An 18,115-nucleotide genomic window follows, 5' to 3' on the forward strand; every position below is an offset into this window, starting at 1 on the left:
CCCCCCACCCCTTCTGTCATCTGGTGCCATACAGTGAAAGCCTGACCAGGCAAATCTGAAATAAGGGTATTCATGTTTTTTTTTATATGATTCAGTAACTATCTCATACCCAGAGCTCTGGGGCTTGTACTCATCTCTTTATAGGCTTGGCAATGGTGGGAGCAGGGAATTGTATTATGTATTACCACAATTCTCAAATTTTGTTGTGCTTATAAACTGCCTGGGGACTTTGTTAAAAATGCAAATTCTGATTCTGTATGGTCTGGGTTGGGGCCTGTGAGTCAACAGTTCTAAAAAGCTCTCAGCTGATTTCTAAGCTGCTGATGGCCCACAGGGACCACACCTGGTGGATTTTAACTTGCCTGATCATTATTAGAGCCACCTGGGGGAATGAGAACATTCCCATTGTCCAGACTCCATCCCAGAACTCATGGGGCCCAGGCAGAGGGATTCTTTTTTCTTTTTTTTAAATTTTAAATTTTTGTTAGCATTCTTCGTACAACTTTGCTTTGCATCCAGGGCTGACGAGCACTAGTTGTAGATTAGCGGGGAAAAATGTTAAAGCAGAGGCGTAAGTCAGAGTTGTATCCCGGTTGTATTACTTCCTTAGCATCTCATTACCAAGAAAAGGTGTATGTAAGAGTGTGATGGTAATCATGTTTGTTCTACTCATCCAGTTTCATTTCAACCATTTTACAAAGCTGTCTGTGATGGCTCTCCATTCCATGCAACGTAGACTCTCCACTGCGTGACCATTCATGACCACTTCCTAGTACACATTGACCACACCTTGTCTGTGGACACGCTGCAGGCTTCTAGCCACATTGCTTACGCCGTTCCTTCTGCTCTGTGGTCCCCTTCTGCCCCACCCTCTTCTCTCAGACTCCCAGGATTCTTTGGGTGCAGTCACAGCTGTCCTTCAAGGCCCATTTCTCATTTCAGTTCTTCTAACAAACCTTCACTTGCTCCCTCTCCGGCTAGTATAAATCCACGCCTGACCACACCGTTGTTCTCTCTTGTATAATTCATCAGTCTACTTCTTGTTAGTTATTTTTTATTTTATTTTATTTTTTTATTGTTGGGGATTCATTGAGGGTACAATAAGCCAGTTACACTGATTGCAATTGTTAGGTAAAGTCCCTCTTGCAATCATGTCTTACCCCCATAAAGTGTGACACACACTAAGGCCCCACCCTCCTCCCTCCATCCCTCTTTCTGCTTCCCCCTCCCCTAAAGTTAATTGTCATTAATTGTCCTCATATCAAGATTGAGTACATAGGATTCATGCTTCTCCATTTTTGTGATGCTTTACTAAGAATAATGTCTTCCACTTCCATCCAGGTTAATACGAAGGATGTAAAGTCTCCATTTTTTTTAATAGCTGAATAGTATTCCATGGTATACATATACCACAGCTTGTTAATCCATTCCTGGGTTGGTGGGCATTTAGGCTGTTTCCACATTTTGGCAATGGTAAATTGAGCTGCAATAAACAGTCTAGTACAAGTGTCCTTATGATAAAAGGATTTTTTTTCTTCTGGGTAGATGCCCAGTAATGGGATTGCAGGATCGAATGGGAGGTCTAGGTTGAGTGCTTTGAGGTTTCTCCATACTTCCTTCCAGAAAGGTTGTACTAGTTTGCAGTCCCACCAGCAGTGTAAAAGTGTTCCCTTCTCTCCACATGCACGCCAGCATCTGCAGTTTTGAGATTTTGTGATGTGGGCCATTCTCACTGGGGTTAGATGATATCTCAGGGTTGTTTTGATTTGCATTTCTCTAATATATAGAGATGATGAACATTTTTTCATATGTTTGTTAGCCATTCGTCTGTCATCTTTAGAGAAAGTTCTATTCATGTCTCTTGCCCATTGATATAAGGGATTGTTGGCTTTTTTCATGTGGATTAATTTGAGTTCTCTATAGATCCTGGTTATCAAGCTTTTGTCTGATTGAAAATATGCAAATATCCTTTCCCATTGTGTAGGTTGTCTCTTTGCTTTGGTTATTGTGTCCTTAGCTGTACAGAAGCTTTTCAGTTTAATGAAGTCCCATTTGTTTATTTTTGTTGTTGTTGCAATGGCCATGGCAGTCTTCTTCATGAAGTCTTCCCCCAGGCCAATATCTTCCAGTGTTTTTCCTATGCTTTCTTGGAGGATTTTTATTGTTTCATGCCTTAAGTTTAAGTCCTTTATCCATCTTGAATCAATTTTTGTGAGTGGGGAAAGGTGTGGGTCCAGTTTCAGTCTTTTACATGTAGACATCCAGTTCTCCCAACACCATTTATTGAATAGGGAGTCTTTCCCCCAAGGTAAGTTCTTGTTTGGTTTATCAAAGATTAGGTGGTTGTAAGATGTTAGTTTCATTTCTTGGTGTTCAATTCGATTCCAAGTGTCTATGTCTCTGTTTTTGTGCCAGTACCATGCTGTCTTGACCACTATGGCTTTGTAGTACAGACTAAAATCTGGTATGCTGATGCCCCCAGCTTTTTGTTACAGAGAACTGCCTTAGCTATACGGGGTTTTTTCCGGTTCCATACAAAACGCAGAATCATTTTTTCCAAATCTTGAAAGTACGATGTAGGTACTTTGATAGGAATGGCATTGAATAGGTAGATAGCTTTGGGAAGTATAGACATTTTAACAATGTTGATTCTTCCCATCCATGAGCATGGTATGTTCTTCCATTTGTTAATATCCTCTGCTATTTCCTTTCTGAGGATTTCATAGTTTTCTTTATAGAGGTCCTTCACCTCCTTCGTTAGGTATATTCCTAGGTATTTCATTTTCTTTGAAACTATGGTGAAGGGAGTTGTGTCCTTAATTAGCTTCTCATCTTGACTGTTATTGGCGTATACAAAGGCTACTGACTTGTGGACATTGATTTTATATCCTGAAACATTACTGTATTTTTTGATGACTTCTAGGAGTCTTGTGGTTGAGTCTTTGGGGTTCTCTAAGTATAAGATCATGTCGTCAGCAAAGAGGGAGAGTTTGACCTCCTCTGCTCCCATTTGGATTCCCTTTATTTCCTTGTCTTGCCTAATTGTATTGGCTAGAACTTCCAGCACTACGTTGAATAGTAAAGGTGACAGAGGACAACCTTGTCTGGTTCCAGTTCTAAGAGGAAAAGCTTTCAGTTTTACTCCATTCAGTAAAATATTGGCTGTGGGTTTGTCATAGATAGCTTCAATCAGTTTTAGAAATGTGCCACCTATGCCTATACTCTTCAGAGTTCTAATTAGAAAAGGATGCTGGATTTTATCAAATGCTTTTTCTGCATCTATTGAGAGGATCATGTGATCTTTATTTTTGCCTCTGTTAATATGGTGGATAACGTTTATGGACTTGCGTATGTTAAACCAGCCTTGCATCCCTGGGATGAAGCCTACTTGATCATGATGAATGACTTTTTTGATGATAAGCTGTAATCTATTGGCTAGGATTTTGTTGAGAATTTTTGCGTCTATATTCATGAGTGAGATTGGTCTGAAATTCTCCTTTTTGTTTGGGTCTTTTCCTGGTTTTGGTATCAGGGTGATGTTTGCTTCATAGAATGTGTTGGGGAAGATTCCTTCTTCCTCAGTTTTTTGGAATAATTTCTGCAGTACAGGAATAAGCTCTTCCTTGAAGGTTTGATAGAATTCTGGAGTGAAGCCATCTGGACCAGGGCATTTTTTAGTTGGAAGCTTTTTTATTGTTTCTTTGATCTCAGTGCTTGAAATTGGTCTGTTCAGGAGGTCTATTTCATCCTGGCTAAGTCTAGGGAGAGGGTGTGATTCCAAATATTGATCCATTTCCTTCACATTGTCAAATTTCTGGGCATAGAGTTTCTGGTAGTATTCAGAGATGATCTCTTGTATCTCTGTGGGATCAGTTGTTATTTCCCCTTTATCGTTTCTGATTGAGGTTATTAGAGATTTTACTTTTCTATTTCTAGTTAGTCTGGCTAATGGTTTATCTATTTTATTTATTTTTTCAAAAAACCAACTCCTTGTTTCATTAATTTTCTGAATGATTCTTTTGTTTTCAATTTCATTGATCTCTGATTTGATTTTGGAGATTTCTTTTCTTCTACTGAGTTTAGGCTTAGATTGTTCTTCTTTTTCCAATTCCATAAGGTCTCTTGTGAGATTGTTGATGTGCTCTCTTTCTGTTTTTTGAATGTAGGCATCTAAAGCAATGAATTTTCCTCTCAAAACTGCTTTTGCAGTATCCCACAGGTTTTGGTAGCTTGTGTCTTCATTGTTATTATGCTCAAGGAAGTTAATGATTTCCTGTTTTACTTCTTCCTTCACCCATCTGTTATTCAACAGAAGATTGTTTAATTTCCATGCCTTTGGGTGGGCTTGAGCATTTTTGTTAGAGTTGAGTTCCACCTTTAGTGCCTTATGGTCTGAAAAGATACAAGGTAAAATTTCAATTCTTTTGATTCTGTTGATATTTGTTTTGTGTCCCAGGATATGATCAATTTTGGAGAATGTTCCATGGGGTGATGAGAAGAATGTATATTCTTTATCTTTGGGGTGGAGTGTTCTATATGCATCTATCAAGCATAGTTGTTCTAGGGTCTCATTTAAATCTCTTACATCTTTGTTTAATTTCTGTTTAGAGGATCTGTCCAGCTCTGTAAGAGGTGTGTTAAAGTCCCCTGTTATGATGGTATTATCAGATATCATATTGCTCAGACTGAGTAAGGTGTGCTTCAAGAATCTGGGAGCATTTAAATTGGGTGCATAAATATTTAGAATGGAAATGTCTTCTTGTTTTAGTTTTCCCTTGACCAATATAAAGTGACCATCTTTGTCTTTTTTGACTTTAGTTGCTTTAAATCCACATGTATCTGAAAATAAGATTGCAACTCCTCTTTTCTTCTGAATTCCGTTTGCCTGAAAAATTGTCTTCCAACCCTTGACTCGGAGCTTTAATTTGTCTTTTGAGGCCAGGTGTGTTTCTTGCAGACAGCAAATGGATGGCTTGTGTTTTTTAATCCAGTCAGCCAATCTATGTCTCTTCAGTGGGGAATTAAAGCCATTAACATTTATTGAGATAATTGATAAGTGTGGTAGTATTCTATTCGTCTTATTTGGTGAGAGTCCATTGCTTAGTTTTATCTTTTGCGTCAGTGTGGAGGTTAGGTTTTGTCCTTTGATTTCTGAGTTTTTACTTTGCTGCTGATCCATTGTGGTGGTCAGTGTGCAGAACAGGTTGAAGTATTTCCTGTAGAGCTGGTCTTGTTGTGGTGAATTTCCTCAATGTTTGTATATCCGTAAATGATTTGATTTCTCCGTCAATTTTGAAGCTTAGCTTAGCAGAGTACAGAATTCTGGGCTGAAAATTGTTCTGTTTAAGTAGATTAAAGGTAGATGACCATTGTCTTCTTGCTTGGAAAGTTTCATTAGAGAAGTCTGCGGTAACTCTGATGGATTTGCCCCTGTAGGTCAACTGGCGCTTACTCCTGGCAGCTTGCAGAATCTTTTCTTTTGTCTTGACTTTGGACAGGTTCATCACAATGTGTCTTGGAGAAGCTCGGTTAGAGTTGAGGCGACCCGGGGTCCGATATCCCTCTGAAAGCAGTGTGTCAGACTCTTTGGTGATGTTTGGGAAATTTTCTTTTATAATATTCTCTAGTATGGCTTCCATTCCTCTGGGGCATTCTTCTTCCCCTTCTGGAATTCCTATAACTCGTATGTTGGAACGCTTCATAAAGTCCCATAATTCTGACAGTGAACGTTCTGCTTTCTCTCTCTTCTTTTCTGCCTCTTTTACTGTCTGAGTTATCTCAAGAACTTTGTCTTCTACCTCTGAAATTCTTTCTTCTGCATGGTCTAACCTGTTGCTGATACTTTCCATTGTATCTTTAAGTTCCCTAATTTACTGTTTCAGTTCCTTCAGGTCTGCTATATCCTTTTTATATTCTTCATATCGTTCATCTCTTATTTGATTCTGTTTTTGGATTTCCTTTTGGTTATTTTCCACTTTATTAGCAATTTCCTTCATTGTTTCCATCATTTCTTTCATTGTTTTCAACATGTGTATTCTAAATTCCCTTTCTGTCATTCCTAACATTTCTTTACAGGTGGAATCATCTGCAGTAGCTATCTCTTGGTCCCTTGGTGGGGTTGTTCTGGACTGGTTCTTCATGTTGCGTGGAGTTTTCTGCTGATTCTTCCTCATGAGTGATTTCTTTTATCTGTTTCCTTGCCCTAATTTTCCTTTCACTTCCTCTTGCTCTTTAAGTTCTTGTGCCTATGGACTAAGGGTTACAGGACCAGAAGGGTGAGAAGGTTGAAGAGCAAAAAAAGGGGATGAAAGAAAGGAGGACCGAGTGATAAGAAAAAAAGAAAGATAGAGAAAGGAGAGGGGGTGGGTATAAGGAATATTGACAAAAAGAAGAGAGGCACAGAAAGAGGGAGATAGGGCAATATAGGTGTACAGTAGGGTACTTTGACACAACCTTAAAAAACCCCACCTTCTGGGGGTGCCCAGTTGCGTGGTTCCCTTGAGGTCAGCAGCTCTTTGCTAACCTGATCAGACACCGTACCCCACCTCCACCAAGTAGAGAGGAAAGACAAAAATGCTATAAATCAAACCAAAAGAAGCAAACAGAAAACTTTACGGGGATAAAATTGGGTGAAAAACCAAATGATATCGGTAGAAACACTAGCAAAAATGAAGTTGAAGTTATTAAGAAAGGCAGCAATGGGAAATTATAATTAAACTAGGAAAATTGAGAAAGAAAAAGGTATCTGTGTGGAAAAGATTGAAATTAAAAAAACAAAAGAACATCAGCAACATCAAAATAAACAAACAAAAAAAACAACCAAACCAAAAAAAAAAAAGAAGAAAAAAATACACAGCCAAAAACAAAGCAGTTTGTATATGTTATTGAATATTGTCTGGGCAACACGTGGTCTTCTGGGGTATGAGATGTTAGTCACAGTTCTGATACGACTGGAGGCTGCTGATTTCTCAAACCCCAGCAGGTAGGCACCCTAAATCTCTCTTCAGCCTACTTAAAAGGCACTTTGAACTTGTAAACTTGCTGAGCAGAAGCTTTCCCAGCTTTCTCGCTGGAATCGCTGCTGAAGCGGCTATCCACTTACTCAGTGTGCCAAAACCGGTCTCACTCTGCCCCTGAGGGTTAGGGCTGCAAGGCGGCTCAAACCCCACCCTTAGGCTACTTGGTTGCTGGGTTACCAGCTCCCACCCTTTCTAGCCCTGAGGGCGGAGCTTGCCGGGGCAGATCACTGACAATGGATCTGTGTGACCCACCGCCAAACACTATTAGCTCCGTCTGGCTCAGCGGCTCAGACTGGGGCCCTAGACAACGGCCAAAGTTCTCCGCACTCCCGCTCAGGCCTTCCCCAAGGCAGTTCAATTCAGTGCCAAGTCCAAGGACATCAAAACAGTTCACAGGTAAGGCCTTTCTGGTTTGCAGTCTCGCTGCTACTGAACTTACAGTTGTGGGCGGGTTTAGACGGATTGAACACACACGACCACTTGCCGGTTTTCCACTGTTTTAGTCCTCCTCTTGGGGTCCAGAAGTCTCTCGCTGACTCCCTGTATCTTCATAGGAGTGATGATAGGCAGTTCCCACCAGCCAGAGATGCCTGGAGTCCTATCTCCCCAGACTCACGGTGCCCAGATGCAAGGAAGCTGTTACTCGGCTGCCATCTTGCTCCGCCTCCTTTTTAATGTCTCTTGTTAGTTATTTTTATGAACAACTTTTCCTGCTCCAGATTGTGAATTCCTAGAGGCAAAGATTGCATCGTATTCATCTTCCTAACCCTCCTGGTTCAAAGTATAGTGTGTTTTTACTCACAGGAGAGCTCAATATGTGCTCGTGAAAGTTGGAAATGTGCCCTCCAAGGACTGCAGAGAGAATAGTACCTGTGAGGGTAGAGGTGGCCAGTGCTTTGGATCCAGTCACACTGGACTCAGTGTGTCCAGCACCGAATAGCTCTTTCAGTCTGAAGTAACTTCAAAATATTCCAGACAATTCAAGTCAGCTCTGGTTCCGAGGCAGGCTGTGTTGCTCTGACACAGAGCATGAGGGGCTTATGTTTGCCTTGACTTGGAAGGTTCACCTGGCACCTCACACTGGTAGTTCTTTAAGTGGGATCCGCTCATGATGGAGTGGTAGTTCTTGAGGACACTGTGCTGGAGGGAGGGAAAATGAGCTAATGTACATTGATCACCAAGCAGCTCTTAGGTGGAATGTTTTATCCATGTGATATCATTTACTTCCCATAGTGACCCTGTAAGATGTTTTAAAGATAAACAGAGTCAAGTTTAGCTAGGTTGCCTAAGTGCCTGAAGCCACACAATTGCTATATGACACAGCGTAGGTGTGCACTGAACTCTGTAGTCTGACTCCAAACCCAGTACTTCTTGCTTTAAAGGAGAGACTCTACCCTGGGTTGTCTCCCGTCTCTAGCAGAGCTTCTCTTCTCGTGAAGAAACAAGAAGATCCAGATGTATTCATGCATTACAATCATCCCTTGGTATCCTGGGGGCATTGGTTTCAGGCCTTCCTTCCCACAAGATGCCCATATCCACAGATGCTCATATTTGCATATAATCTATGCACATCCTCCTATATATTTTAATCGGGGGTGTCCAACCTGCAGCTGAGGGCCCCATGGAGTTTATTTGAAGACTGTTCTTTTTATCTGTGGTGTCAGATATCATGAAAAGCATATATGGCAACTTTTTTTTTTGTATCAGTTTTTGTTGGTTTTTATGTATTTATCATGTGGCCCAAGATAACTCCTCTTCTTCCAGGGGGTGGCAGGAAAGAAAAGGCTGGACACTATTACAAGTTTAAATCATCTCTAGATGACCCATAATACCTAATGCAATGTAAATACTATCCAGGTAGTTGTTATAGTATATTGTTTGGAAATAATGACAAGGAAAAAAAAAGTCTATATGTGTTCAGCTGCTGGTTGAATCCACAGATGTAGAAACCCATGAATACATGGAGGGCCGACTGTGTATCTTGCTCTCCAGTAGAAGTCACAGTAGAACAAAGGTAGATTGCACAGACTTTGCTGCCTGATGGTGGCTGGAGTTCTTCGTTTGCCACTTGCTAACTTGGTAATCTTGGCAAGCTCCCTGTGCTTCTGGGCCTTGGTTTCTTTACATTATGAGTTGTGGTGAGCACTGACTAGAGCGTTTGGCTTTGTCCCTCACACATAATAGATATTCGATAAATTTTAGATAGAGCAAACTTTCCTGTTTAGCTATAGCAGGTACGACTCTAGGCCTAAACCACAAATACATTTTGCACATTTCTATAATTCAACTTAATTTTAAGGTAGGGATGTCCCCATTCTTCTCGGATGAGTGGAAAGGCTCAGTGAGAGTCTCTCCTTTGCTTTCCAGGTGGGCATGTGTGTGAGCTCAGGTAATGCCAGGGCACGATGGCGAGGGGGACATCTGGTCCGCTGTGGCCTCGCTCCACAGAAACAGCCATTATTCATCAGGTCGTCTGTTGCTGGTGCACGTGCAAATCCCTCTCAAGAGTCTGGCTTTCTTCAGAGCTTTATCTAGGTCAAGAGACAGGTTCCTTCTGCCAGTGGGTCTCACCAGTCCTTGGATGAGTTTTGCTGTCTCCCTGGGACCCTAATAAGGAAGCAAGGCACAAGAACCTCTGTCTGGGGGATCTGCCAACATCCCCTTCCATGTTCACTAACTGTCACTCAACGCAGACACGCTGACCTGTATACTCACTATCTCTCTCTCTTTTTTTTTTCTCTATTTGAGACAGAGTCTCAGATTGTTGCCCTTGGTAGAGTGATATGGCGTCACAGCTCACAGAAACCTCAAACTCCTGGGCTTAAGCTTTTCTCTTGCCTCAGCCTCCCGAGTAGCTGGGACTACAGGCACCCACCACAATGCCCGGCTATTTTTTTGTTTTTAGCAGGCGAGGGCTGGGTTTGAACCCACTGGTGTGTGTGGCCGGTACCCTACCCACTGAGCTGTGGGAGCCTATCTCTCTTTTATCTTCCACAAATCTGGGGAAATCTAGTCTGAGAAAATGTCCTCTCTTACCTGTGATAGACAATCTCTCCAATCTTTTCTTTTCTTTTTTTTTTTTTTTACAAATGAGAAAAACGTTTATTCAGGAAACAATTTAGCAGCTCTCCTTTAGCAGAATTTTACACACTAAGACAAGAAGTACATTTTCAATCAATAAGCTACATAGGGTGCTTACTCTACAACTGGAAAGTTGCAGAAGTTTGTGACATGCCACTATAAATGTAAGTATTATTAAAATTACAAATTGTTTGGTGATTATTTTGATAACCTCTTGAGCAGCAGCTCCTCCCAAGAATGCAGCAATGGTATGTGGCTCAGCAGCTCCATATCGGCAAAATTCATGAACATAATCGTCTTTCACCATAACAGATAAACCATATTCCTGAAAGAAGCCAGTGAGACAAGACTTTAATTTTCCTATATCTTCTTCAACTTGATAGTTCGATATCCCTGGATATCTACCATGTTGTTTATGAAATCTATCAACAGCCCGTAACATTAAGTACAACACTATTTCCATTATCTGGATTGTCCATGCTGGAAATAATTTCGTCCTTGTTAACTGTGTCCAAACCATATTCTTCAGCTAAGGATCGACAGCTTACTACTCGAAGAAATGCAGAATTGCTGCAGAGTAATTTTAATTCTTTCTCTGAAATGGACTCTGGTGCCTTGCCAATGGACAGCAGCAATTTGGCTACATGATTACCCACAGCAGCACATCTTTCTTTGCTTTTTCACGGTAAACATTTTGAAGTTTTATATATTTGCTTGAATCTGCAATCATATCAGGAATTGTGCCCCAAATAGGTAAATTTCCTTGACCTTCTTTGGTGACAAATTCCTTTAAGGCACGAGCTAAAATCCAAAATGATGGAGTCTGTTTGGTGATATTTATGCAATGATCATCGTTAAATATATCTTCAATACTGCTTGGGACCTGAGTTGTATTTAGTGCTGTATTCACATTTTTAATAGCTTCTTCAAAATTCTCTTCATCTTCTGGAGCCCCATTTTCATTCTTTAGAATTTGCCATAGAAGAATTCCAAATGGCCACGCTCCTCTGCAATCTTTTCTGTTTCTCTAAGACGATCTGCCTTTGCAACACAAAAGACAAAGGATTCTTCTTTTATCTTCTCCTTTGTACAGAGTCACACCTTTCCTCTGAGGTCATGAGCACAACTTGACTTAATTGGATGTGGGTGGAGGGAAGGGGTGAACCAATAGGTGTAACTAGACTTGCAGGGGAAACCACGTGCTGGTGTTTGACAGGCAACCCCCCTCCTGGCTTCCCTTGCCTTCATTCTCCCTAGAGGTTCAGGTAAGGCTCGGTACTACCTTTTGTGTGCCTGATCTTTCGGCTTTGCTAGTTCTGTGAGTACTCTGAGTCTCTGTGTGATGAAAGTGTTGCATACAATTGTTTCTGTGTGCTTTACCTTTCTGATTAGATGGTAAACTCATTAGTAATTTCCTGCAGAGCCTATCCATGTTCTCAGGCAGTGAATATTCCAAAGAGTTTTGTTGACCGACTCCCTCACAGAGGTGTGGACACATACACTGCTGTCTTAATTTTCTTCTCATTTGTCTTCATTAATAAAGAGGACTCTTACAAATGTTTCTAAGTCCTTGTTATCACATGAAGCTATCTCTATGTAAGTAATTATCTCAAATTACTTGATTGACACCTGTGAAAAAAGCCACCTAAGAAATTTAGGACTATTAAAACATGAACTTTAAGTGATTGCCTAGGTGAAAAGTCAGATAGCCTGTTTAGAAATATATTAACTACCAAATCTTTTTTCTTGAGTCATATAGAATTTGTCTTGTGGAGCCCATGAGGGACAGAAGGTGAAGCGGGTAGGACCTCAGGAAAGATGCAGTAAGGTGGCTGGGACACAAAAGGTGAGGTGAATAAGAGGATGAGGCCAGGACAAGCCCAACAGCAACAGGCCAAGCTCTGGCTGGGGAAGAAACTAATATGGTGTCTACCATCATGCAGATCCACTAAGGAATCACCCACATTGTGTAAAATTGCATCTGTGACAATGGACCCAAGTGAGAATTACATTGCGTGTTGAGGATCTATCTCAGAGAGTTAGGTATAATCCTGGAGGTCACAGAAAGCTTTCCTGAAAAGGAGATGCTTGAGAAAGATTTGAAAATTGAGTGAATTGTAGCTAAATGAGGAAGCTTTCTAAGGTGAGGGAGTCGAACGTGCAAAGACTTTCAAGCAGGAGAAACACGGTAAGTTTCAACAATTGCAAAACACGGGAAGCCCATCAACCTTGGGTCTATGAGAGACACTGTCATAGAAGATGGACTTCACCAGGAGGTTAGCAGGAACTGCTGGGTAATACACACTTGCAGTGTGTGTATTGCAGACATCTTTTAACCCCAAGCAGTTTTATAAAAATGCAGCTATCATGTGTGAATGATATCCAGCCTAAAAATAGCATGAGGACAAAGTGGGATGATGGTGTGTATGTGGGTATGCATGCCAGTTACAGAGATCATTTATATAGCCCAGTAGGAAGCTGAATCAGGGTCTAGAACTTGAAGCAAAGGTTTCAAAGGAACCAGGAGCTCAGCTGTAACAAAAAGAATGTGGGCTTGGACATTGGCCAGCCTTTGTCCAGGCCCCATCTCTGACAGTGGGCTTCTCTGATCCATTTGCCCATCTATAGGTCTATTTTCTTATATCTAAAAGGAGAGTGGCATTTCCTGATCTTGCCAGTTCTTGGATGTAGTGAAAAATACCAAGGCCTGGGAAGCAGGCCTGTGGGAAGAGGCTATAAATATGGGAGAGGTAGTCAGGCCACTCATTCATGGCACCAAACCCATTGAACACAACCTATTGAGTATTCCCAGGTGTTGGGAAGTAGGGACACATGTATTTTCCCTGTAGTCTGAGAGCATTACTAGGCATCTATCCGGAAGAAAAAAAATCCTTTTATCTTAGGGACATTTGCACTAGACTCTTTATCGCAGCTCAATTTACAGTCACCAAAATGTGGAAACAGCCTAAAATGCCCACCAACCCAGGAACCAATTAACAAGCTGTGGTATAATTATACCATGGAATACTATGCAGCCACTAAAAAAGATGGAGACTTTACACCTTATGTATTCACCTGGATGGAGGTGGAACACATTCTTCTTAGTAAAATATCATAAGAATGGAGAAGCAAGAATGCAAAGTACTCAATTCTAATATGAAGCCAGTAGATGAGCCAATATAAGGTGAGAGGGGTGCTAGGGGAATGAGCAAGTGGGGAGAGGGAAGGAGAGATGGGGGAGGAGAGAGGTGTATCTTGGTGTATGACACACCTCTTGGGGGAGGGACAAAATTACAAGAGGGACTTTATCTAACAAATGCAATTAGTGTAAACTAATTCTTTGTACCCTCAATGAATTCCAAACAATAAAAATAAATAAAAAAAATTACAAAAAGGAACAGAATTTATGGGGAAAATAGGATTGGATGGATCCATTAAAATCAATGGCACTTTGTAACCAAAGACAGCCAAAAGTAGTAATGATCCAATAAAACTTACCAGTCTGGCAAAACCTGCATGCTGGTCCATGAATTCAGTATTGGTCCTTTGCATACTAAAATCGTGGACCTCATGCATGGTTCCCTTCTAATGGTGATCAATTTCATCAGTGTTAAGTATATGATCCAGGATGAAGTTTTCTTTATCATTTTTTTTAAACACGGAGAAAATGTATTTGCAGCTTCTCTACTAGTAGGTGTTGCTTCCCCAAATATTCTTAAAATAAGTGTGGTTGTTTGTGATGTTCCTAAAGTAGCGACACTTGCACCAAAGTTGCTTCCATAGGATCTTAAACTTTTGTCTTAAGGTCTTCATATATTTCTGTTTTTTTTTTTTATTTTTTATTTTTTTTTTATTTTTATTGTTGGGGATTCATTGAGGGTACAATAAGCCAGGTTACACTGATTGGTCTTCATATATTTCTAAGGCTTTTCCCCTAATGTGGAGAAATATTTTACTTGATTGCATGAAAAATAAATGTACTCAAAAAATGAGAGAATAAGCCATAAAATTTCTGAAAGCAAACATCATTCTTCTATTCCTCAATCAGATATGAGCTAATTTGTGTTAAAGAAATGGGTGTTGTAGTGCAATAGATTGTAAATAATTCTGTAAAATATCTTCACTGGAAACTTGTTCATCAAAATAAGTGATGTCTTCACAACATGAGACTGGACAGATATTATGCTTTATGGCAACAAATGCTAAAACTTTTGGAAACTCTTAATATGGAAATGCTTTCAGGGCCCGCTGCAGATTGAATTGTGTTCTGTCTAAATTTATATGTTGAAGTCCTAACCCCCAAGGTAATGGTATTTTGAGATAGAAGCTTTATGGAAGTAATTAAGGTTAAATGAGGTCAGAAGGGTCAGGCCCTGATCTTATAGGATTAGTGTCCTTAGAAGAAGAGATACCAGAATGCTCTCTCTCCCCCTCCTGTCATATAGGACACAGTGAGAAAGTTGCTGTCTGCAAGCCAGGAATGGAGTCCCCTCTCAGGCCCAAACATGCTGGTAATCTAATTTCGGACTCTCTCCAGTTCAGTGAGAAAATACATTTCTGTTGTTTTTGCCACCCTGTCTATTGTGTCTTGTTATACAGCTCAAGTTGACTAATATAGAGCCCTTATACAGTCTTCTAAATATCCTCAGAAGAGCAAATCTTTGTCTTAAGGCCATTTTATATTTGGAATCAACCAAACATTGTTTGAAGCCAGGCTACAGAGCAAAGAGGATGAGTGAACCAGAATAAGGACATTTTCTAAAATAAGAAAAAAATTGTAGTTATAAAGTAAAAGCATTGCTTTGGACAGGATTTGGGGGTAATGAAAAAAGTGGACAAAGATGGCATTATCGTGATGATTGCGTGGTCTCCCACAGAACCACTTTGAAGGGCAATACTCATTGACAAAATTAATTTTTTCTCTCAATTATAAAAGAACAAAGACATCTTAATTTATTATAGAAAATTCCTAAATTTTAGAAATTCGTAAATATATGTAAATTAAAAAAGTAGAAATTTACTATCATACCATCCCCAGAAATAACCACTTATAAGCATTTTATGGATTTCATTCCAGGACCCTTGGCCCCAAATATCCACACATGCACATATAAAGGTCATGTACTTTATGTCACACTGAGTATGTTGTTTACATTTAACATTATGTGAAGAGCATTTCAGGAGTATAGTAATTCAACAGGCTTGAAAAAATTCAATTGTATATTTTTGTATAGTATTCCATCCTATGAATATGCCACTCACCTTTTATTTTTTTTTTTTAATTTTTTTATTAAATCATAACTGTATACAATGATATGATTATGGGGCATCATACACTCACTTCATAAACCATTTGACACATTTTTATCACAGTGGTTAACATAGCCTTTCCGGCGTTATCTCAGTTACTGTGCCAAAACATTTACATTCTACATTTACCAAGTTTCGCAAATACCCCTGTAAGATGCACCACAGGTGTGATCCCACCGATTCCCCTCCCTCTACCCACCCACCCCCTTTCCCACTTCCCCCTATTGTTAAGTTGTAGCTGGGTTATAGCTTTCATGTGAGAGTCCCAAATTAGTTTCATAGTAGGGCTGTGTACATTGGGTATTTTTTCTTCCATTCTTGGGATACTTTACTAAGAAGAATATGTTCCAGCTCCATCCATGTAAACATGAAAGAGGTAAAGTCTCCATCTTTCTTTAAGGCTGCATAGTATTCCATGGTATACATATACCACAATTTATTAATCCATTCGTGGATCGATGGGCACTTGGGCTTTTTCCATGACTTAGCTATTATGAATTGGGCTGCAATAAACATTCTGGTACAAATATCTTTGTTATGTTGTGATTTTTGGTCTTCTGGGTATATGCCCAGCAGAGGAATTACAGGATTGAATGGCAGATCTATTTTTAGATCTCTGAGTGTTCTCCATATATCTTTCCAAAAGGAATGTATTAATTTGCATTCCCACCAGCAGTGCAGAAGTGTTCCCTTTTCTCCGCATCCACGCCAACATCTCTGGTCTTGAGATTTTGTGATATAGGCTAGTCTCATTGGAGTTAGATGATATCTCAGAGTAGTTTTGATTTGCATTTCTCTGATGATTAAAGATGATGAGCATTTTTTCATATGTCTGAAGGCCGTGCGCCTGTCTTCTTCAGAGAAGTTTCTCTTCACATCCCTTGCCCAGCCTGCGATGGGATCCCTTGTTTTTTTCTTGCTGATGCGTTTGAGTTCTCTGTGGATTCTGGTTATTAAACCTTTGTCAGAGTTATACCCTGCAAATATCTTCTCCCATTCTGAGGGCTGTCTGCTTGCTCTGCTTACTGTGTTCTTAGCTGTGCAGAAGCTTTTTAGTTTGATCAAGTCCCAGTAGTGTATTTTTGAAGCTGCTTCAATTGCCCGGGGGGTTCTCCTCATGAAATACTCACCCAGACCAATTTCTTCAAGGGTTTTCCCTGCATTCTCCTCTAGTATTTTTATAGTTTCATGTCTTAAGTTTAAATCTTTAATCCAATGAGAGTCTATCTTAGTTAATGGTGAAAGGTGTGGGTCCAATTTCAGTCTTCTGCAGGTTGCCAGCCAGTTCACCCAGCACCATTTGTTAAATAGGGAATCTTTTCCCCGCTGAATGTTTTTAATTGGCTTGTCAAAAATCAAATAGCGGTAAGTAGCTGGATTCATCTCTTGGTTCTCTATTCTATTCCAGATATCTACTTCTCTGTTTTTGTGCCAATACCATGCTGTTTTGATCACTATCGATTTGTAGTAAAGTCTGAGGTCTGGTAATGTGATTCCTCCTGTTTTGTTTTTATTTCTGAGTAATGTCTTGGCTATTCGAGGTTTTTTCTGATTCCATATAAAACGAAGTAATGTTTTTTCAAGATCTTTAAAATATGACAGTGGAGCTTTAATAGGGAGTGCGTTGAAATTATATATTGCTTTGGGTAGTATGGACATTTTGATAATGTTGATTCTTCCTAGCCATGAGCATGGTATGTTTTTCCATTTGTTAACATTTTCGGCTATTTCTTTTCTTAGAGTTTCATAGTTCTCTTTATAGAGATCTTTCACGTCTTTTGTTAGGTAAATTCCCAAATATTTCATCTTCTTTGGCACTACTGTGAATGGGATAGAGTCCTTAACTGTTTTTTCAATTTGACTGTTGTTGGTGTATATAAAGGCTACCGATTTATGAATGTTGATTTTGTAACCTGAGACGCTGCTGTATTCCTTGATCACTTCTAGGAGTTTTGTAGTAGAGTCCCTAGTGTTTTCCAGATACACAATCATATCATCTGCGAAGAGCGAAAGTTTGATCTCTTCTGACCCTATATGGATACCCTTGATCGCCTTTTCTTCCCTAATTGTGGTAGCTAAAACTTCCATTACAATGTTGAAAAGCAATGGAGACAATGGGCAGCCTTGTCTGGTTCCTGATCTGAGTGGAAATGATTCCAATTTAACTCCATTCAATATGATATTGGCTGTGGGTTTGCTGTAGATAGCCTCTATCAGTTTAAGAAAAGTCCCTTCTAGACCAATTTTCTTGAGTGTTCTGATCATGAAGGGATGCTGGATATTATCAAAAGCTTTTTCTGCATCAATTGAGAGAATCATATGGTCTTTGTTTTTTAATTTGTTTATGTGCTGAATTACATTTATAGATTTACGTATATTGAACCAGCCTTGAGACCCTGGGATAAAACCAACTTGGTCATGATGTATAATTTGTTTGATGTGTTGTTGGATTCTGTTTGTTAGGATCTTGTTGAATATTTTTGCATCTATATTCATTAGTGATATTGGTCTATAATTTTCTTTTCTTGTTGGGTCTTTTCCTGGTTTGGGGATCAGGGTGATATTTGCTTCATAGAACGTGTTGGGTAGTCTTCCTTCTTTTTCTACATTTTGGAACAGGTTGAGTAATATAGGTACTAATTCCTCTTTAAAGGTTTGGTAGAATTCTGACGTGAAACCATCTGGTCCCGGGCTTTTCTTTTTAG

General features: G+C 39.9%; 1 pseudogene; it reads right to left on the reverse strand.

Moving 5' to 3' along the window:
• Positions 1–10,131: 10,131 nt before the first annotated feature.
• LOC128566412 (NEDD8-activating enzyme E1 regulatory subunit-like) lies at positions 10,132–13,676 on the reverse strand (annotated as a pseudogene).
• Between the last annotated feature and the right edge of the window lie 4,439 nt (positions 13,677–18,115).

Source organism: Nycticebus coucang, chromosome 15 (assembly GCF_027406575.1).
Source record: "Nycticebus coucang isolate mNycCou1 chromosome 15, mNycCou1.pri, whole genome shotgun sequence".
Classification (NCBI taxonomy): Eukaryota; Metazoa; Chordata; class Mammalia; order Primates; family Lorisidae; genus Nycticebus; species Nycticebus coucang.